General features: G+C 66.6%; 1 protein-coding gene across 1 annotated transcript in view; it reads right to left on the bottom strand.

Annotated features, from left to right (window-relative positions):
- LOC101446094 (protein FAM163B) overlaps window positions 1–21,302 on the bottom strand; it is a 28,105-nt gene extending 6,803 nt beyond the window's left edge. The window contains 1 exon segment of the mRNA XM_004478428.3: window positions 21,220–21,302. The gene's annotated coding sequence lies outside the window, so the exon portion shown is untranslated.
- Window positions 21,303–21,689: the final 387 nt, after the last annotated feature.

Raw genomic sequence — 21,689 nt, 5'->3', positions numbered from 1 at the left:
GGGTTGGGGTGGACGTGCGCCAGCCGGCTTCTCTGTCCTGGGAACACAACTGCGGACACTTGGCCTCTGTGGGCAGAGAAACAGGCGTGCGACTGTGGCCGGGCAGAGGCAGTGTCCACGGGGAGGGAAGGACACAGGCGCCCGGACAAGCCCGCCTGCCTGGGGCTCCAGGCCCCTCTCTGGTGTCTGCGGCATGGTTAAATAGCTCCCCTTCAGTGGGGGACCCCTAAGATAGTTACGTTTCCTCCTGTCGACGTGCGAGCCCAGGGAAGTCTGGAGTTTTGCCACGCCTTTGCCACGCCTTTGCACCTGCAAGTTCAGACGCCCCCACCCTGATGCCTTACCGCCGCCAGGGGCGCGCAGTCGGGGCCCGCGGGCGGCGGTGCCGGGCCATGTCCCATGGGGAAACCCTCCGCCCAGCCCAGGAGCTTCCCCGGAAGCGCTACTGAGGCTGGAGGGAAGGAGAGAGCCGATCCCCCCGCGTAGGGCACAGACGGCAAAGGATAAGGGGATGGAGGCGACCGGCCCTGCTCCGTCTCTGCGGGCTTCGAATGCCCCTGCTGCTCCGTGCCTCAGTTTCCCCCTCTGTTAAGTGGGGAGGACACGGAGGATTCCACAAGGAGGCAGGGACCTGCTCGGTGTGGTGCCGCGCTGCCTCTTGGCGCGCCCAGCTCTGGGCTCTGGATCCCTCGTCGGGTCTCCGGGGCAGCCACCGTGCTTGTCCCCCATCCCCCCACCCGGGACCCCCGCCAGCCCCCCGCCCAGGACTCCCCAGCTCCCCGCCCAGGGCCCCAGGAGGCAGCTCCCCTGGGCTGGGCCCCCTCCAGCCGGCGGCGGCGTGACGGGAAGGTGCCGGCCCCGGGCGGGGGGCCCAGGGCTGTCAGCGGCCACCGCGCCGACACCGCGCCCCGTCCAGCTGGAGCGTCTCAGCTGCGCTCCACACACCCAAGCGCGCCGGGTGCCAGGTCCCGGGCCGGGCCTGGCAGACAAGCAGAGGCCCCTGGCGGCTCCGAGGCGTCCCGGCCTGACATCGGCTGCCGTCAGCCCCGGCGCCGCCCCCTCCCGCCCCCCTCTGCCCTCGCCGGGCCCCACCTGCTGGAGCGCCCTCCCCTCGGCCTCTCCAAACCCTGCAGTCCAAGCCCAGCGCACGCACGCCTCCTCCAGGAAGGCTCCCCAGGCTTCTCCGGGGCAGCCATGGAACCTCAAAAGCCCAGCGCTGGAGGGGGGGGGAGACTGGGAGCGGGAGGTGGGGCCTGTGGGGTGGAGACCCACGGAGCAAGGGTGCAGAGAAACAGTGGCCAGAGGCAGCTTCCCCAACCCCGGCACCTGCCCCCTCGGCCAAGCTCCCATATCCCAGCCCTCCGTCTTGCCGCCCCCAGACACAGCCCAGCGGACCCCGGGGTGCCGTGAGCCTGGCAGGGTGGGGCGCACCCTGCTCTGTCCCACCCTTGCGGTGACCTGGGGCCGAGGCCTCTTTCTCTGGGTCTCAGTTTCCCTCTTTGTAAAATGGGAATGGCAGGGCTTGGATGCAGGTTCCTCCCGGCGCCGGGGGGGCTCTAGGTTTGTTTTTTAACCCAGCCCTGAGAGGGAGGGTCGTGAACGAAAAACAGGGCCGGACGCTGGCCCAGCGGCCCCGTCCGAGAGGGCAGCTCGGGGGCTTGGGGGCCGAGAAGGGACTGGGCTGCAGCCGCCTGCAGCCCCCTTGCCTGGGGGCTTCAGAGGAAGACAAGGGGGTCCCAGGGTCCCAAGCCGTCAGAGGACCTTGGGGATGGGGAGCTGGAGGCGATGATGCTGCGTGGGGGAGGGCTCCGGGGCTTGGAGGCAGTGCGACGACGGGCGAGGGGCAGAGGCGGGCTCGGGGTCAGCCCGGTGGAGGCCGCCCGACGCCCGCGTGCAAACCCGGGCCAGCAGCTCCCTCGCCCGCCCGCCCGCCCGGAAGTTTCTGCGCTGCCAGGGGAGGCCATTTGGCGAGAACCGTGCTGAATTGTTCACCTGTCCCTGGGGACCATAAACGGTTTTAGAGCTTTATAGACGCCTTTGCTTCCTGGTCCCCGCCCCCGCCTGTCTTGCACGCGTGCCCCCACCCCTAGTGTCTGCGGGGAGGGGGCCGGGCGTCAGCCCCCTCCGGTAGCCCCGCGTCTCGCCGGCAGCCCCGGCGGGCAACCCAGACGCTCGAGGAGCTCCGGGAGTCTCCTGGCACTGAGGACCACATGGTGCGTGGCAGGGAGGGGGAAACACCTGGCCGCCGCCCCAGACGGCCCCGCCCCACCTGCCGCCTCCTCTGCGGAGCCCCCGCCCCCAGCTTCTCTCTCCAGCACCGGGCCCCGCGCGGCGGCCATCTGCACCGCGCGTCCTGGGCTCAGTCCCAGACCTGCTCTTTCTCTCACTTGCTTTCGGGGCTGCACGCCCGGAACCGCCACTGCTTTGTGCCACCTCCCCCGTCTCGCCCCAGAGCCCTGCACAATGTAGGGCACACAGTGGGCGCTTAATGAATGCACGATGTGGGACACCCAGTGGGCGCTTAATGAGTGCAGCATGTAGGGCACCCAGTGGGCGCTTAATGAGTGCAGAATGTAGGGCACCCAGTGGGCGCTTAATGAGTGCATGATGTGGGACACCCGGTGGGCGCTTAATGAGTGCTTCCGCCTGCCCCAGCTCACTGGTGGTGCCTGGTGCTCCTCTGAGCTGCCCGGGGCCTTCCGGACCGTCTAGTCCAGCGACCTCCGCACGTACCGGGCACCAGCGCCCTGGCGCAGCCTGGCAGACCTGCAGATGCCCGCGTCCCGCCCAGGCGGCCTGGCTCTGAGCGAGGCCCCAGGCAGCCCTGCTGCCTGGACGCACGGCCCCTCTAAGAGACTGCAGCTGTCCCCACTCGCTTCCAGATGGGGACACCGAGCTCAGGGCGACAAGAGGGGCCCAGCACAGGGCTGGCCTAGGAGCCAGGCAGCCCGCCTCCCCGCCGGGGTCCCCCAAGCGCCGAGGGACAGCGCGCACCCTTCCTCCCCCACAGACGCAGCTGTCTGCTGCAGGGCGCCCGCTACCTGAAGCCCCCGGCCCGCCGCCCCGTGAGCAGGAAGGCAGGGCCCGCAGAGTTCCTGTCTAGACCGGCTCCACATTTGTTCCTAATTTCACGCTCCGCGGGCTCCCAGATTCCCGCCTTGGGTAATAAATAGATGGGGAAGCGCTCAGCAGCCCGCCGCGCCTGGGCTCCGAGAAATTATCCAGAGCCGGCCAGGGGCGGGTGGGGGCGGGCTGGGGGGGGCTGCCGCAGAGGAAGCTCCCGGCTGGACCCGGGACGGCCCCCGCGAGCTCCATCCTTGGCCCCTCCGAGCTCAGCCCTGCCCGGCCCTGGCCCCTTGGGACTGGGGAGCGGCCACATGCCCAGGGGCCACACGAGCCAGGCCTGCGCCCGCCCCCTGGGTCCCAGAGGGGGCCCGCCCTCGAGGGGCTCCTGGTCCTTAGCGGAAGCCAGAAAACACCCTCCCACAGTGGTGTTAGGGGGGCTGGGGGTGCCCATGACCAGGGAGCACTGTGCTGCGAGGCTGGGGGCAGGCATGGGCAGGGGCTCCTGGGGGGTCCCCGGAAAGAAAAGAGGTGCCAGGACTTTGGCCAACCATTGCTGGGGCTCGGGGACCCCAGCTGAAGAGCCCGCCGGGGGCCCACGCCTCGAGAGCTGGGGCCTGGCCTGCTGCTTGCTGTCCCATTGTCACTGCCCAGCCCTGTGCAGGGCAGGCAGTGGGCACTCAGCACGGGCACATGGCCGAGTGCCACGGGGCCTTTGCACGGACCGAGCTGGGGGCAGGGCCCGGGAGGGCAGGAAGGGGGCGGCAGGGTCTTCCCCTCTGGGCCTCAGCTCCATGGCACCCCGAGTACTGCGGCCGCCCTCTCGGCCCTCCCCGGGAGCCCCCTGGACGGCGAGTCTCATCTCACCCGAACGCCCCCCACGGACGCCTTTCCCCAGAGCAGGAAGTCGGGCCTGAGAGCAGAAGCCACCGGCCCGGCACTCCCTCGGCAGGGCCACCCTCAAACGCAGGTGTCCCCCAGCCAGCGGGGAAACCAAGGCCTGGGCACACCCCAAAGGCTCCGTCCGCCTCTTGCACGTCATGCGACCCGATTTCCTCGGGAGCCGGCAGGGGACGGGCCGAGCAGACCAACCACCTGCCTTCTGCCCGGGGGCCCCCGTCCACTGGCCCAAGGCCTGGGCAGCAGAGCCAGGACCCCAGCCCAGAGCAGACCCGGAGCCAGAGTGCTGCCCGGCCCAGCCCATGGCTCGGTGCCGAGAGGGGACGGTGGGCGCCGGGGGCCGGGAGGCTTGGGTGATGCGGGGGCCGTGACCAGGAACCTGGGAGGAGCAGGTGTTTCCCGGAGGGCCCGGGCAGGGGTCAGTCCCTGCTGGTGGCCGTCCTGCCTCTTCTGGCGGGGCCTGCAGGCTGTCGGGAGCCTTCGGGCGGGGGGAGCAGGGGGAGGCTGTGCTGCAGCCTCCTGGGGGTCCTGAGGGTCCCCTCTCTGGGTGCCTGGGGTGGGGCACCGGCCACCTGGGTTGGGCGCGTTTCGCTGACAGCCTGGAAGGTTCTGGCCTCTCCGGGGGCTGTGGGTTCGGGGCTCCCAGGGAGCCGGCCCGGGCAGGGCGGGGAGGGGGGTCAGCGGGAGTGGCCGGCCCCCTTGCCAGGCCCTTCCTGGCATCAGGTGGTGCAGCCTCCTGGGGTCCTAGGTGGGGTCTGGCGGGAGCTGGTTGGCAGGGGTGCAGTCCTCCCTGCCAGGGGCCACGCTGTTTCGAGACCCCACTCCCGCCAGGCTAGGGAGGCCCTTTCCAGAGGCTTCCCTGGGGCATGGGGGCCAGACCGGGGAGGCAGAGAAGAGCGGAGAGAACGATAATTGGGTGACGGAGAAAACGAGGTTGACAGAAGGGAAGGCTGAGGGAAGGCGGGCACCGCCCCTCGTCGGGACCTCTGCCCTGGAGAAGGGCCCTTGCCCGGGGCCACCCGCAGGTCTGCGGCAGTGGGGGCTGCCCCTGGGGTGCAAGGGGGCGGTGGGCAGGGGGCCCGATTCCTGGGCGCCCCGGCAGCCCCGGGCCCCCTCCCCGTCTGACCACCCGTGGACGTGCCCCTCTCCGGCAGGCCCTTCCGCCGCTGGCTTCAGTGGAGAGCACCTGCCCGTCAGCAGGGGCTGTGCAGTACGAGCCCGCGCCCCGGGCGCTCTCACCACCGGGGCTGTCGGTCTGCCCGGGTTGGTCAGTGCCTGACTCCGGCCCTCTCGGTGGCTCCCGGGAGCAGCTCCTATGTGCCGGGCGGGGCCACAGCTTCGCCAGCAGGCAGGGGGCCTAAGACCCCATTTTACAGACAAGGAGCCTGAGACCCAGGCAGGCTGGGTGGGGTCTCCTGGCTCATGAGGTCACAGGGCTGGCAGAGGGGAGCCGGCGGGCGACGCCTGCCTCCCCCCACCCACGCCCTCGTGCCTGCCTTGGGGGGGCTTGCCTCATTTCGCCCATGAGTGCCCCCTGAGGGCAGGCCCCCGCTTTCAGCAGCCCAGGCCCTCCTGCCACCAGGGGGTCAGGACGGAGCAAGCACAGGGCAGGGGGTCCGGGAGCGGGGCCCACTCAGCTGAGTTGGGGTTCACGGCCAAGCTTGTGCCCAGCGCCTGAGTGGCGGCGCAGGGTCCAGGTGGGAACGGCGCTGACCGGGTTTTGCCCGTGGCCCCGCCTCCCTCACCCCCGAGCCTGGCAGGCAAGGGCAGGGCCCAGGGACTGGGTCGGGAGAGGGACCCAGAAGTGCCTCGTTCCAGAACTTTCTGGGGCTGCTGTTTCCCGGCTGGGGGCACCACGTCAGGAAGGGGGTGGGCTAGGAGGGTGGGAGTGAACACCCCAGCAGGCCCCAGCTGCATCCACGGCAGAAGTGGGATTTCAGGGCCCTTCCTGCCCCTCGAATGAATTCCTTACTTCCGGTGGCCTCTGCCAAGGATGAGCGCAGCTCCGGGTCCCATCCCAGTGCTTGGAGATGGAGGGGTGGGGCCAGCCCTGGGGTTGGTGGGAGCCACCCCAGCACCCGCTTAGCAAACACACGCTGCCCTGGCACTGGCCAAGGGCGGTGCCCTCCACCCTTCTTTCCACCCTGCAGGACCCTGTGCTGGGAGCACTATTAGCGCCCTCAAACACAAGGGAAACCGAGGCACTGGGAAGGGCTGCTAGTGCCCTCGAACACAGGAGGGAAACCGAGGTAAGGGGGCGCCGTTAGTGCCTCAGACAGAAAGGAAACCGAGGCACGGGGAGGGGCGCGTCCCAGGGGTCCGCATGGAGAAGCACGGCGGGACCGGCCTCCAGGCCTGCGGAGGGCCCGGGCGGGCGGCAGCGGCGCTGCCCTGCACGCGGCTGGGAGCCTGGAATTCAGTGCCGCCGCCTGTGCCCCTGCAGCAGTTTGATAAGGTTATGAATTTCCAAAAGAGATACTGGATTATGTTTGTAATCTGGTCTGCACCTGGGCGTGATTGAGTTTTGAATAGGGCTTTGATTGGGCCACGTCATAGGGGTCTGGGTGGGGACTCAGATAAAAAGCATGACAAAGGACAAAGGGGAGGGTTCTGAATGTTGGCGTTTTGATGTTGGAGTTTGATGCTGAAGCCTTAAGCTGGAGCCCTGGGGAAAGAGACAGAGCCTTTCACCTGATAGTCTACAGCTCACCTTGTGGAGGAAACAGAGGAAAGAGAAGCCAGCCCCAGGAAGAGAGGAACGCTGAGCCCACGAGAAGCCAGCCCCAGGAAGAGAGGAACGCTGAGCCCACGAGAAGCCAGCCCCAGGAAGAGAGGAACGCTGAGCCCACGAGAAGCAAGACCCTGGAAGGGAGGAACCCAGGAAGCCTGAGCCTTGCAGACGCAGGCAGCCATCTTGCTCCAACATGTGACAGTAGACTTTGGGGAGGGAAGTAACTTATGCTTATGGCCTGGTATCTGTAAGCTCCTACTCCAAATAAAGACCCTTTATAAAAACGAGCCAATTCCTGGTATTTTGCATCCGCACCCCTCTGGCTGACTGATACAGCATGGAAGAAGCCTCGGGACAGCCCTCGCCCGCCCACCTGCCTCTGCGGCGGCTCTTGCGCTTCCATGGCAGAGGCGAGCAGTCGTGGCGCAGGCCGCGTGGCCACAAAGCCTGAACTATTTACCATCTGGCCCTTGCCAGAGAAGGATCCGGAGGCGCGCCTCCTGATTCTCACCTCTGCAAATACTGCCGTCTTATTGTCATTATTTACCAAAATGAGCTCTTTCCCTCTTTGCTGCACCTTATTTTCCTCCTTCTTACCTTGGGGGCCTTTTCCCCTCAGGACTCTCAGACCCCAGTTTTCAAGAGCCCCCTGGCTTCCTGGGGAGGGCCCTGTCTCCCCCTCTCCAAGGCGTTCCTTGTCTTCTATCCCAAATGTCCCTCGGGAACCCAGTTCTGAGCAGGACCCCCAGGCCAGGCCCCCCACCGAGGCTCTGCGCCCTTAGGCCCCCCCGTTTACCTTGCCCAGCTCGGCCGCTCGCTGCCGCGTTCCTTAAACCCCCCAGGCATGAAGCTTTCCCCTGGGCCTCCCAACCACAGACTTCACATTTCCCTGCCCCTGAGCCTTTGCCAGCACCATTCCCTGGGCCTCAAACTCCCTTCCACCTCTTCCATCACTTTTTCTGAACCTGTGGCTGGTGCTGGGGTTGGTGTGTGCCCAGGAGACTTGCATCTCTGGACTGGCCATGTGCCAGCTGGGCCCTGAGCCTCAGAGGAGTTGCAGCTCCTACTGTCCGGTTTGTTGGATTTGCCCACGTCGACTAACAGGGAGGTGAGGATGGTCAGCCACCAACCAGGGACCCAAGAGCGTCTACAGCTGCAAGCAGGAGAAACGCATCCATCAGCCACGTGGGACCTAAGCCCCCTCTCGACCTAGAGGAGCAGTGGGCCCCTCGCCCGCTGGGTTTATCCCTTTGCCCTAATCCATCTACGTGTACGTTTAGTTCCTTTCTGTCTCTTCCCCTGGCATTCAGGGCCACGAGGGCAGGGGCCAGGTCTGCTTTGTGCCCTGCTATATCCCAGCGCCTAGGATGGCAGCTACGGCAGGTGCTCGCGAGCTCTCGATGGAATGAAGAGTGAAAGAATCCAGTGGGAAGGCGCTGACGGGTGCCGGGCAGGAGAGCAGCGGGATCGGCTCTGCTTTGTAAAAGCGCTGCCGCGGCCGGGTGGAAGGCGGGACAGGGTGGGAGGGGGACGTTCACGGCAGCTGTAAAGGGCTGGGGCGACTCGGTGGGGCTGGCCGTGGGAGGTGGGGGCAGGAGGCGTCTCGGCCGACCTGCCCTGGCAGGGGGAAGCTGCTGAAGGTGCCCTCTGTGGCCCGCGAGGGGCAGGCGGTGCTGCTGGGCTGGGGTCCACGCTGCGGCCCAGAGGCTGTGCCGCCTGGTGGGCCCTGACTCCCCCGCGCCTCGTTTGCTCGCTGACACGAGGACTCCCCCGTGCTGGTGGACTAGCCTCACCTGGAGGCTGGATGGAAGCACAGGCACCGTTACCCTCCTGACTGAAAGCCCCCAACCCAGGACTAAGGCCTATGACACAAGGGCCCTCACCGGGTCAGACGTCAGGCGACAAAGGACAGCGATTCCCGAGAGAAGGAGCACCTGAGGCGAGCCCTGCAGCTGCCCGGCCTCCTGCTTGGTGAGCGAAGGCAGGCCTGCACCTGGGAGGGAAAGCCGGGTGCAGCCTGGTGAGCACCTAGAGCTGAGCGTCCGGGGGTGGGGGCCAAAGCAGGGTCTGGGGACACAGGGGTCCCCTTCAGGCACTCATCTCAAGCACTGATCAGCACTGACCAGCCACGGCTGGAGAGCAAACCATTTGGAAGGGTTTTAGGGAACAGTAACCCAAGTTCACACAGGCCCACAAATAGTTCTTGTTTCCACTTCTCAGAGAGTTCACGGAGCTGGGGGCGGAATACACAGAGGGTCTTTTACCGAATGCTGCTCCGGTTTTGCCTAGCGAAACTCAAAAGCAAGACCCAAAAGGATCAAATTGTCTCCAAGAAAGAAAACCTCAAGAATACGTTAAGGAATACAAAAACATCCAGCCCCAACAAGGTGAAATCCACAAAGCCATCCATTAAAAAATTACCAGGCATGCAAAGAAACAGAACAATACAATCCACCATGAGAGAAAAGATCAATCCACCAAAACTGCCCCAGACATGACAAGATAATAGCATTTCTAGCCAAAGGCATTAAAATAGCTATTTCAACTGTATTCCATATGTTCAAGAAACCAGAGGAAAAATTGGGCCCATTAAGCAGGGATATGGAAGGTATTAAAGAGAACCAGATCGAACTTCTAGAGATGAAAAAAAGAAATGAATGTGTCTAAGATGAAAAATACACTGAGTAGGACTGACCAGAGTAGCAATTGCAGAAGAAAGATTAGAGAATTTGAACACGGCAATAGAAACTGTTCACAATGAACACACAGGGGATAAAAAAGATGGGAAAAAATTAAACAGAGCTTCCAAGGGAGCTGCAGAACCACTTCAATATATTATGCCTACTATAGTGCAAAATTGGCATCCCCAAAGGAGAAGGCACAGACAAAATATGAGAAGAATAAAAGCTGGAAAATCTCCAAATGGATGAAAAACTATGAGTCCACAGATCCAAAGTGCTCAATGAACCTAAAGAGAAGAAAAAGGAAGAAAAATAACCCCCGAGAAACATTATAAGCACATGGCTTAACACCAATGAGAAAGAGAAAATCTAAAAAAAAACAGCCAGAGGGGGAAAGACACATTTCAGAGGGTTGGAGATGAGAACGGCAGCAGACTTCTCACCGGGACAATGACCGCCAGGGGACGGTGGAGCGGCATCCTCAGAGAACCGAAAGAAGAAACGGACTACCCAGGATTTCCTGCCCAGCGAAAGTCTCTCTCAAAGGTGGAGGTGAAATAAAGAGTAGCACTAGTCTTAGCAACCTTCTTGGCTCCTGGGGGGCGGGACCCCCAGTTGGCTACTTGCTGGGACCGCTGGGTCCATCCGTCACTGGTGGATTTGTATTTTCTCATCAGTCGGGTTCCCAGGGTGGGTGGGCTGCTCTGCTCACGGGGTGCTGCTTGGAGCCCCGCTTGTCTTGGGGGAGCTGCTCTGCAGGGGCTCACGCCATGGGGGCACCCAAACTTCTTCAGAACAGAGCAGGTGCCACAAGGGTGGGCTTGCGAGGCCCTTACCTATCACCATGGGAGACTGGAAACAAAAGAGAAGTCTGCGAGTCTGAAAGCCAAGCCTGCATGTATATATAGTTTTCGGCTGTTCACAAGGTTACAAGTAGTTTCCATGGCTACAGCTGGAAGCTGCGGGTGCCGAGGTGAGGAGGTGCGGCTCTCCTTAACCCAGCAAATTGGGGCACTTGAACAGTTTCTGCCCAGGAGCCGGGCACTTGGCTGCCAGGCTGGAGGGAGGAAAACATCCGCCGCTCCCGCCCACGCCCCGCCAGGGCTGCCATGTCCGCGGAGAATTAGAATGACACCTGTGTCTTCCCAGCTCCCCGCAGCTGAAGCGGAGTTTTCAGGGGCGGCGTCTCCACAGGGAGGGCAGCGTCGAGGGCGAGGGGACAAGGGACCCCTGCCCCACTTACAGGCGAGGCGCTGGAGCCAGGGGTCCAGGGTCACCCAGCAGAAGAGGGAGGGGTGGGTAAAGCGGAGGCCGGACCAGGGGGTCTGCGCTTCTGCGGGCAGGTCCGTGAGCCTCTTCGGAGGCTCGTTTTTCAATCCGTCTCTCTCGGGCAGCGACTGGGGGCGCGCTGAGGTCTCCTAGGGCAGCCGCGTCCAGGGGGTCCCTGCCACCGCCCCCTCAGGCCACCCCGTTCCTCCCAGCGCCACCGGCTCAGGCTGCCCAGAAATTCCTGCCCCAGCCCGAGCGCCCCGCGCAGGAGGAGGGGCTGGGGGCCGGCCCTCCCCGGCTGAATCTGGGCCCTGCCCTGCCCTCTCCATTGAGTGGGCCGGCGCCCCTTCTGCCCCTGCGCCCGGGCGCTCTCCAGACGCACGGGGTAAAGCTCGGTCTCTGCTGCTGGGTGCTGGGTGCCAGCCTCTCCCACCCTCTCCTGCCCCCTGCCCCCTGTCCCAGCTCCTAATGCCCCCCAGGGTTCTCTCCAGCCTCCAGGCTCTGCACAAACCGTCCTGCCCACTGGAGCTGGCACCCGCTCGGCGGTCTTGGGGTCGTCCTCACACCCAGCTCAGGCAGCGCTTCTCCCCAGGGGGCCGCCCGCACCCCCATCGCAGCACACAGCCCACCACCCCGAGCTCAATGGGGCGTGGCCACGTGGTTCTCCCAAGCCTGGCAGCCGCTGCAGCCTGGGGGGTGGGGGATAAGCCCTCGACCTTCCGGGGGGGGGGGGCTGTGCTCCTCCATGCCCTGGCCTGGGCTCTGACTCTGGGGGGCTCCTCGGCCCCACTGGCCCGGCCCTCCTCCCTGCTCCCTGCCTTTCCTCCCTCCCTCCTCCAGGGCCGGGGCGGGCGAGGCAGCGTGGCTGGGGAGACCAAGAGCCCGTCACCTGAGGCCCAGGGCTGGGCGCCTTGGCACCCGCAGCCTCGCTGCCCCTTCCCAAGCCACAGGAAGCCAGCCCAGGCGGGGGACAGCGGGCACCGCGGGCGCGGGGCAGGCACGGGCCCGGCCACCCAGGGCTCTGGGGCCGAGTGGGAGAGCGAGGGGGCGCGTGCCCTCCCCAGCCGGGCTGCCCGGTCCTCAAGGCTGAGACCCGCTGCGCCGTGGGACTGCAGCACACCCTGCCCGTGGCCCCTGCCCTCGGGACGCTTGCCCCCAGAGCAGAGAGGTGGCTGAGCGATCCCCCGGCCGGCTTGGAAGAGCAACCACGTGCGGCGATGGTGGCGAGTACGAGGCAAGAAGCCGCCGCCGAAGAGCTGGGATTGAGCAGACGTGGGCCAGGAAAGGCGGGAACGTGAGGTGCCGTGGAGAAAGGCCAGCTTGTGCAAAGGCCCTGCGGCAGGCGGGAGCTCTGTGGCCACAGCCCCGTTGACTCTCCTCAAGGCCCGAGGGCATTGCCACTGGCCCCGGAAAGCGGTTTTGGTTTTTGTACTGACAGACCTTTAGCCCTAACAGCTCTGGAGACCCAGGTGTGTCAGGGGGTCCCCGGGCAGGAGGAGAAAAGGCTGTGCCAGTGGGCTGGGGCAGCCGGGCGAGGGCAGCCTTCTGACCTGCTGCCCAGGTCAAGGACCTGGCTCTGCTGGCATTCGGGCGAGAAACGCGTCCCGGGTGGCCAGCGGCCAGGAGGGCGAGAGCTGCCTGTGGAAACCATCCATCCACATGAAACCTGCAAGCATTTATTGAGCGCCGTCTGTGTGCCAGCCCTCGGCATTCCCAGGCAGGGAGAGCTGCACGCGCTGCATTCTACATCTCTGGGTGCAAAGAGCCCCTTGCGCCCCGGCTCAGGAGGTGGGGAGGGGTGACGGGGCGGTCTCCGTGCGCCCCCCATGCTTGTCCACCTCAGCTTGGGGTCCCGGGGCACACCAGGCCAGGCGGCTGCCTCCAGCAGGCGTGGTCGTGCGTTTTTAACTCCTCAAGGTCTGAACGTAATGCCAGGGTGGGGTGACGTGGGGGCCTGCCCCTCTTAGAGTCTTCAAAAGCGCAGCCCCAGGGGTTGGCGAACGAGCTCCCCACACCTCCCCACCCCTCTGCACGGTGGCCACGGGCGAGGGAGCTGGGAGGGAGGGGGCGCCACACCTCCTCTGCCCGAGAGCGGACGCTCGGCTGCGGGGCCACAGAGGCCACCGACGTCGGTCCTTCACTCCCTCCCTCTGCCTAGCCGGGGGCCCCCGGGGGTGGAGAGCACGCCCCGCCTGCTGGGCTGAGCTTGGCTGGGTGACTCATGGGCCACGAGGGCCCAGGCGGATGAGCGAGTGCCGGGTCTGGGCTAAGTCCTGACGAGGCGCCAGGCATTTCCACGTGCCCCCTTGCACCCCGGCAGCAGCTGGCCCAGGAGACGGGGGCTGTGTGCAGCAGACCTGAGGAGCCCCCCCGGCCTGCAGGCTGGGGACACGGTAGAGCACTGTGTGCTAAGTCGTCGGACGTCGGGGCGGTCTGTTACACAGCATTACTGTGGCAATAACGGACTGATGCATGTGGGATAAAGCGAGCAGGGGATGCTTAAAGAGAACACAGCTGTCACAAATTACGCAGTGGACAAAACCCCTCCAGGAAGCCCCAAGAGGAGCTGTGTGGCCGGGGAACAGGCCGGCGCTGCGGTGGCTCCACCGTCAGGCCACGGACTCAGGGGCGCCCTCGCCCTGTGGTCTCAGAGCGCTGAAGTTTCCTGACGCCTTGGTTTGCGCATCTGTAAAATGGGGATAATTCTACGACTCTTTGGGGTTGCTTTTGGGGAAAGAGGTAACATATGTAAAAGTGCTCGCGGGGTCGCCGTCACCATGGCAATTGCCTCTTCAGTCCTGACTGGACCCGGTGGGGGCAGGTGGGTGAGTGCGTGGGGGTGGGGTGCCGCTGGCGACAGGAGTAGGTGGGCAGGGAACAGAGGCAGACCACGCGGCCTGCCCATCCCAAGGAGACCAGCGGCAAGAGAGGGGCCTGGGGCGAGCACATTTTAGAGCTTAGGAAACCAGAAGCTCTGAGCCACGGGTCCTGGATGCGAGGATGGCCACATCCTGTCCTCGTAGATGGGAAGGGACGCTCCAAGTCAGCTGCACTAACCACCTGCTTGGGAACAGTAATGGGCTTTTTTCTGCCCTTGGGATCGCAGTTCATCCAGGACGAGTGGCCTCCAGCTGCCCCGCGGCAGGGGAGACGCCTACTGCCTTGGGCACCGGCCAGGCCCATCCTGTCCCCCTGGGGTCAGCCCGAGGGCTCCCCAGGTGCAAGCGGCGGGCACTGCCCGGGAGGGCCCCTGCCAGCCGTCAACCTTTACCCCCCCACCTGCACGCACTCCCCGTCTAGTCACCCACCCCACAAGCACAACTGGGCCCCGGTGGCCGCGACGGGCCTGGGCGCTGCAGAGCCGGGCCCTGCCCTCCTCCCTCACCAAGTCCCCGCCGTGGCCACTGACTCAGGAGTCGCTGCTAAACGTGGTGGCACGTTGTTGAAAGGGTCCATCTCAGGGAGCAGCCTGCCGAGGAATGGCGCCGCCCACACTTCCCGTGCCGCTGACGACAACAGAAGTGGACAAAGAAACAAGACGCAGCAAAAAGACACAGAAAACAGACAACCGGGGGAGGGGAGGGGAATTAAATAAATAAAAAAATAAATCTTTAAAAAAAAAAAAAAAAAAGAAAGGGTCCATCTCGCTGATTAAATGATTTTTAAGAAACTGGTCGTCATGCAGCTCGATGGCAGCGCAGACCCCGGGGACCCGGCGAGACCGGAACCGCGTGAGCCCTGAGGCCATGCCCTGGGGATCTAATCCCTGGAGCTGGAAGGTTCCGGGCTCCCTGCCGCACCCCAGCTCACGGCCTGCCGCTCTCCCCCGCCGTGCTCTGAGCCCCCTCCTCCTGGAGGGGCCTGGGAAATGCTCAGGGAAAAGGGACGCCATTTCTGGCTTGAAACACGGGGCGACTTGCTCAGGGGGAGCCCTGCACGGGCTGCAGTGTGTCCCCTGTCAGACGAGACTGGCTCGCACGGCCACACCGCGAGCACTCGGCCGTGTGACAAATGTCCCCCAAGCGTCCCCTGCACGCGCCTGGCGCTGGGCCAGGGCGTCCGTGAGGAGCAGGGTGGACAGCTGCCCGGCCGCGGGGGCGCCGGTGTCGCCAGGGAGACGGTGCAGAAGGAGACCACTGGGCAGGTGTTAACGGGGGGCCCCGAGAGGACAGAGCTCCCCGGGAGGTGGGCCTGGACGCCGAGGCCTGGCCCTCACCAGGGGCAAAGGGGGTTGTAGGTGGGAGGCCCCTCAAGGAGGAAGGTGCTTGGAGGGTTCCAGAAACAGAATAAACCAGTGTGTGGGAGCGTGGTGGGCACGGGGGGCGCGGCAGGGTGTTTCCACAGTCGGCCTCTGATCTTAGCTCACCAGGATGAGTTTAAGCGGGCACGGACCCCCGGCAGCCTACCGCAGCAGGGCACCTGTCCCCCCAGGTGCTGGCCCATAGGCCCTCCCCCGGCCATCCCCAGGCCCCCTGGCATCTAACATCCGGCTCCCCCCGGGCGTCTGGGACCCACGTGGGCAACCAGGGGTCCTCACCGGCCCCCTGCCATGCGGGCAGAAGCAAGCCCGTTCTTCTAGACGAGGCACCACGTGCAGATGGGCTGGGCACGCGCCCGGGGCCCACCGGCTGGGAGGGGCTCGAGGCGGGGCCAGTGCTGGGCGCCGCTGGGTCCCGGCGCGCGGCCTGGCCTGCTGACTGGGCACTGCCCAGCGCCCCCGCGCCCGCCTCCTCCCCTCTGCCTCCCCCTCTCCGCCTGTCCCAGCTTCAAGGATGTCGCCGCTCCGGGGACGACAAGGGCAGGTGGAGAGAGGATGCAGCCTGGGCTGATGGAAGCGACCCCAAGAGGGATCGTCCCAGACACCGCGCTGCGAGGCAATTTCTTAAAAATAGAAATATGTTTGGTAATGAGGGGGAGCTCTCGTGTGGGAAGTTCCACGAAGGAAAAGCTCAAGTTGCCCGTGCTTTTGATTTTGTAAACGGGTTTGCGCCGAGCCTTCTGCGTAACGAGTGTTTTAACAAACCCGCTCAGCCCAGGTAAGGAGCAGCAGTGCTCGAGGCAGGAGGGCCGCGACGCCGCCGCTGCTTCTCGGTGAATGGTTAGGCTTTCCTTCTGCGTTACGATGTGCGGGCACCAGCCCTCCTAGAGCAGCCGCTGGGGTGCGGGGGTCACGGGGTCTGGCCCTAAGTGCGGGTCCCACGTTTCGCCAGCCGAGGAAGGGCTCGGAAGCAGGTGCTCGCCTCGTCCTGGGAAAAGGCCATCTTTACTCTGCCCGCGGAAAGCTCTGGAACGCCTCGAGTGAGACGCGGCGGCCGACCCCGGCGGAGGGCTTCGTGAGGCATGGTGCCAGCATGACACTGCGTGCCGCAAGGCAAGGCGCCCGCAGACGTGGCAGATGACCCGAGGTGCCCCCTCTAGCCGCCAGGCCCCACTGCAGCCCCTGCCCTCTCGCCTCGTCTCTTGGCGAAATCACCAGAGCTGACGCGGGGGGCATGTGCCCGCTGGAGACGGGCAGGTGCGGGCGGCGGGGCTGGCTGCGCGTCCTCACCTGTCTGCGGGCGCCCCAGCCCCAGAGGAGGGGGAGCCGCCCTGGGCTCAGAAGAGTGACGACGGGGCCGGCGCGGGGGCGGTGACACAGGGGGCGGTGACAGAGGGTGGTGACATACCTGGCAATGAAGCCAGCACTCCAGGTCCAGCGCCAGCGAGCCCGTCGGAGCTCCCCACTGCTCCTTGCCGCCGCCGAGGGGTGGTGGCCGTCAGCACCCGGTGCCCCCGCTGGACGCCAGGCAGCGCCTCTCCAGCCTTCCTCGAGCTGCCTCTGGAGCCTGCCCGACTGCCAGCACCCAGGGACCTGGCCCCGAAGCCCAGGACACCCCCTCCCTACCCCTCGTGCACCTTAGCACCCTCTACCCCCCGTGCACCTGAGCACCCCACTCCCCTCCCCCTGTGCGCCTTAGCCACCCCTCTGCGCCCCTGCTGTGCCTTAGCACCCTCCCCCCGTGCCCCTGAGCACCCCTCCCCTCCCGCCCCTGCTGCTCCTGCGGCTTAGCCCCTGCTCTGGCTTCTCCAGGCCGTGCAGTCCCCTGCCTGCGCGCCGCCCGCAGCCGATTTACGGAAGGCACCAATAAAAGCGGGCCCGGCCGCAGGCCCAGTGAGGACGCGAGAGCGCGGCGTCGACGCGGATGGATCACCCAGAGCCTCCGGGGGACGGCGGGCGAGGCCCTGGGGGCGCCCAGGGGACCGACGTGCTGATTCCTGGGCGCTGCCGCTGGGGGTGTGAGGCGGGGAGTCGGGATTCTACTTTCTTTAAGAAGGAAAAAAGCGCCGGGCCGCTTGCTTTTTTTCTTACAGGCAAACAAGCATATCGTTCTTTTTGTTTTAAAATATCTTCACCATATACTAAAATGCAATGTACAGTCATTAAAACTGTGCAGCATGAAGCGTTTTCCTGCCCCGGCGTGTGGTCTGTTTTCTAGAATGGGGCTTGTCAGCCGCACGGAGCACCGCACTGCCCCGGAGCCGGTGAGACACAGGGTCCAGAGGGACCTGGGGATGCGCATTTCTAAATTCCCGGAGACGCCCACACCGCGCGGAGCCGGCCCTGACGGCTGAACGTCCAGCGTGGGCACTAAATGCAGCCCAAGCAAACAGTAATCACAATAATAACACACGGGCGACTGTCCCCAGGGCCGGCTGACGGCACCCAGCTGCCCGCAGCGCCCTTGGCCGCCGCGCCTGGAGGCCTGGGACCCGGGGACGGGAGCGGGGCCCAGGTGGGGAGTCGGGAAGCAGAAGTGGGCCCCTGCGAGCACGGCTGGGGATGCAGGGCACAGGGGGCCTGCCTGCCCCGTGGCCAGCTGCGGTGGGCGGGGGCTGCCCCGGGTGGACCGGCCTGGACGCCAGGCTGGCGCCAGGGCTCGGGGGCACACGCGCTCCGCTCCCCGGGCAGCCGGCAGGGAGGTGAGCTGGCCGAGCCCGCCGTTTTAGGGAGGCAGCCCCTGAGGCCCAGAGAGGCTCAGTGACTGCGCTGGGGACACACAGCTTGGAGGCAAAGATGGCTCTGCTCAGCCCTGAGGGCGGCTCTCACCCCCTTGGCCGCCCTGCCCCCTCAGCAGTCAGGGACACAGCGGACGAGGCCCTGGCCCGGCGCACGTGGCTCCCCCCGGGGCCACTGCCCAGGGGCCTCCCAGTCGGTCTGGCTTCCTCCCACCCCTGCCACCAGGGTGGGGGGTGAGCGCCAGGGAACAGGGGCCGGCCACTCCCGTGGAGGCCCCCTGGGGGTCTGATGCTAGGTGGGCCCTGACTGGGAAGTCCTCTTCCAGGCCCACCTGGCTGCACCTCCCCCTGACCTGCACCTGCGCCCCCCCCAGCGTCCAGCTGTACCCTGGGGCCTGCTGGGAATCAGTTTGGGCCGTCCAGCCCCGGGCCAGCGCCCCCACGCACATCCGGCCCCTGGGTGCGCCGCTCTTGCCGCGGATGGGGCGCTTGGCCCCTGCCCGGGCCTCGCCATCCTGCCCAGGCCGCCATCGCCCGCCTCGGGGTGGCCGCAGCGGCCCCCTCCCCAGCCTCCCGGTCTCCAGCCTTGGCCTCCCTGCGTCGGCCTCCCCTCTGCAGCCCGAGAGCCGCCTCTGCGGTCCAGGGCTGCCCGGGACCCTGCGGCTCGGCCCTGCCTGGGGCCTTGGACTCTGGACACTGCCCCTGCCCTTGGCTGAGCTGCCGGCCTTGCCTAGCAGACCCCTCCCTCACTTATGAGGCTCCGTGGCTCCCACTGGACCAGTCGGTTGATCTCCGGCCCCCAGGACATGGGGGTCCCGGTTCCAGGTCCCATATGAGGCAGGAACCAGGCCCGGCGCCCACGGCCCGGAAGCACCCGGGGTTTAGAAGCGGGGCCTCGGTTGGCGTGGAGGTCCTCGCTGAGGCCCTGCCCTCGCCCCCCCTCCGCTGTCCTCCTCTTTCCCCTCCCCCGGGGCAGCATGGTGAGTCCCAGGCCTGCAGCCACGGTGCCCCCCACCTCGGGCAGCCCCCCGCAAGGGGGCTGGGCTGACATCCGGGGAAGGATGCAGGCTCGAGCCCGTTCAGGGGGACGCACACTCCACAGGGACGAAGAGCTCTGCCAGGAGAGATGAGCACCCAGGCCCGGAGGCCTTTGCTCTGTGGTGGGACGCGGCCCCCTTGGTGAGCAGCCGGCCAGCGCTGGTGGCATGGGCTTGTCCAAGCCCCTCCGGACCGAATCCGAGGGGACCGAGACACCGTGAGGGCCCGGGTCGAGCCGCAAGGCCCCGCCCCTCCTCGGCCCCATAGTGAGGGCCGGGGGCCACGTCCAAGGCCCAAGTGCCCACCAGTGCCAGCCGGCGAAGCTGAGTCATGCGCCCAAGGTCTGAGCCCCAAGTCCACTCCCCCAAATGGCCTCTCCATGGGGCCCTTGGGGTGGGGCGCAGAACCAGAGTGCAGCAGAGGGCCGGGGTGACGGGCCGCCGCTCTGCTGCCCCTCACCCTGATGCCATGTACCCCGGGCCCCCCCGCAGCGCTGCCCCTCCCGCTGCCCTCCGAGAAGGGTCGACCCTGCAGAGGAGGCCGGGGGGGGGTTCAGGGGCTTCGTGGCGGGAGTGGGACCCCGTGCCTTGAACCGCCGAGCTGATCGGGGGTTGGGGGTTTAGTGTAGACTCCCAGGTGTGAGACACCTGAGCGGGGAGTGAGCTGGGCAGGGCCGCAGGGATCTCGGGGCCCCTCGGCACCCCCAATCCCAAGGCAGAAAGGGAGGGGTTGCAGGCTGCCTCCTCGCCTGTGCCATGGGCAGACAGACAGGATGACAAAGGGGTGGGAGGTGGGTGGCCGGGGTCACCCCCAAGGCGGACAGAACCGGGCTCCCCCTCTGTGCCCAGCTGTCCCGGAGGTGTCCTTGTTTGTGTCAGCTGATGGCTCCGGCAGACGCCGTGGGGGCCTGGGGGCCTGCAGCCTCAGAGGCGCCCCCCCCCCCCGCCCAGCGAGAGGCAGAGGTGGAGGAGCCGGACCGCCGCCCTGGGCCCGGGCTCTGGCAGAGGGGCTGCCAGTGGCCCCTGGCGCTCCCCCAGCCCACCCCCCGGGCCCCCTGGGCCATGCACAGACCCCCAGCCCTTCAGGCGGCCGTTTCCTGTCCATCACCCCACGGCCGGCCAGCCCCACGGGAGACGCACTCGCCCTCAGCCGGCAGGCCTGGGGCACAAAGGCCACCTGCCGTCCTGCTCCCGATGGGAGCCGGGTCCCCGCCCCGAGCAGGCGCTCAACCAACAGCTGCCGAGAGAACGGGCACGAGATATCCCCAGCCCACACCTCCGGGGCGAAGGGGATTGTTCACGAGTCCAGCACCCAAGCTATTTAGAAAGCTTGTGGCCAGTGCACAAGGGGTTAAGCAGTACCTGCACCCTCCAGCCTGGGGTGAAGCAGCCCTGCTCACGGGGCGCAGGCATTCAGTTTATCTCGAGAGCTTGAGAGCGGGAAGACAGATGGACATGGTGCTCTCCCAGCAAGCCTGAACTTTTGGGGGGTCAGAAGTTCTCTCTGTCCCTGCAACTCCTCCAAGAGCCTGCCTGGCCTGAGGGGGCGCCGGGGGCTCCTGGCAGGGGATCCTGCCTCTCTTTGCTGGGCAGCAGCTTCTTAGGGAAGGTTCAAAAGGGTCTGCAGGGGTAAGGCCCCGTGTCACCACGAGGGGTCAGTGACACTGCCCCCGAGAGTCTCCTCCCAGCTCCGCAGGGATGGCCACGAGGCACTCTCTGGCCAGACCCCTTGTGCCCGCAGGCTCCTGGCCTCGGGGGTTCCGGGGGGTGGGGGGTGGGATGGTAAAGCCAGGAGGGTGGATGTGAAATCTCTCCTGGAGTTGGGGCGTTTGGGGTGTTTTTGTGCCTGGCTGAGGAAACCCTAATGCCAGCCTCTGCCCCCCCCATTCACGCCAAGGCTGGCAGGGCCGGCGGCGGTGGCAGGGGTGGCCTGTTGGAGTCCAGCGCTGCCACTTACTCGCTGAACGTCTCTGAGCCTCGGCTGCCTCGCTTGGACCACGGGGCAGTGGTCCCTTCCTCGTGGTGCGGGTGGGTGTCGGGTGGTAACACCTGTGAAGCCCCCAGCCCTTGCCAGGCGGAAGGCCTGCCAGGTGAACGGAGGCTGGAACTGCCCTTAGAAAAAGGGCTCAGCCCCGGGGCAGCAGAGCGGATGGGGGCGGGGGTCCCCTGAGCCTTCTCTGAAACTTCCCTCCCCAGTGACCCCACCCCGACGCCACGGCTCCCAGGGAGCTGAGCCCCTTTGTGCCTTTGCAGTGGGTCCCCCCACTCCTCCCCCGGCACTGCCCACCTCCCTCTGTGCTCAGCCCCCCACGGGCCGTACTTTGGGGCCGGCGGGTGGACAGTGACGGGATGGGTGACGCTGGCCAGGGCAGTCGTGTGGCACAGGGGGTCGGTGCTGCCCAGCCAGGATGGGCTGCAGTGGGCGCTCTGCAGTGGGTGCTCCGCAAGAGGTGGGTGCCGGGCCAGGGCTTTCCGGCTGGCTGCCTCCCCTACTCCCCACCTGCTCCCCAGCCCGTGGCCCGCGCGCCCGCCTGGCCCTTACCTTGACCGGTGCGAACGGCGCTGCCCCGGCGGCCGAGGACTTGGGCGCACGTGACGGGGCGGCCGGGCGACCGTCCCGGGCTGTGCGCAGCGAGCGGCGGCTGCTCGAGCCCAGGCCACGGCGCGGTGCCCGCAGGGTGGGCGCGAGGCGCGCGAGGGGGCGCGCGCCGGGGGGCCCGGGGAGGCGGTCGCGCTCCCGGGCGGGAGCCCCTTGCCCGGCTCCGCGCTGCGGCCGCGGCTCCGGCCGCCGGGACTGGCTCCCTGCGAGCGGCACGCGCGCGGCTGCAGCCCAGTCCCGGGCGCGGGGGGCGCGCGCTGGCGGGGAGGGCGCGTGCCCGAGGCGCGAGGGGAGTGCGCGCCGCCGGCCCCGCGCGCACCGGTGGTCGGGGGCTGCCGGGAGCGGCCCGGGGAGCTGTCCCTGGTGCTGACGGCTCGTTCCCGCTTCGCGGAGGTGGGCGCGACCTGGCGCGG

The sequence above is a fragment of the Dasypus novemcinctus genome, unplaced genomic scaffold (genome assembly GCF_030445035.2).
Source record: "Dasypus novemcinctus isolate mDasNov1 unplaced genomic scaffold, mDasNov1.1.hap2 scaffold_389, whole genome shotgun sequence".
NCBI classification, from domain to species: domain Eukaryota; kingdom Metazoa; phylum Chordata; class Mammalia; order Cingulata; family Dasypodidae; genus Dasypus; species Dasypus novemcinctus.
The sequence above is the reverse complement of the archived record's forward strand: the minus strand, read 5'-3'. Positions and strand labels throughout refer to the sequence as shown.